Genomic DNA, 214 nt, shown 5'->3' with positions numbered 1-214 from the left:
AAGGAAATTGTCTCAGGTCATGTAAGGTTACTTACAGGTTAACCTTGCCGTGTGTCCGAAATCGCATACTGTGCCAGTACGTACTGAATTAGAAGAAGTACCTACTCATCGACCATACATTCTATGTAGTATAAATAAAGGTGTGTTAATGACATTCGGACATAGGGGTGCGCGGGGTAAAAACTAACGTGGGGTTAGTTGTAACACGGACTGT

This window comes from Paramisgurnus dabryanus, chromosome 12 (assembly GCF_030506205.2).
Source record: "Paramisgurnus dabryanus chromosome 12, PD_genome_1.1, whole genome shotgun sequence".
Taxonomy (NCBI): domain Eukaryota; kingdom Metazoa; phylum Chordata; class Actinopteri; order Cypriniformes; family Cobitidae; genus Paramisgurnus; species Paramisgurnus dabryanus.
Note: the sequence above shows the minus strand (reverse complement) of the source record.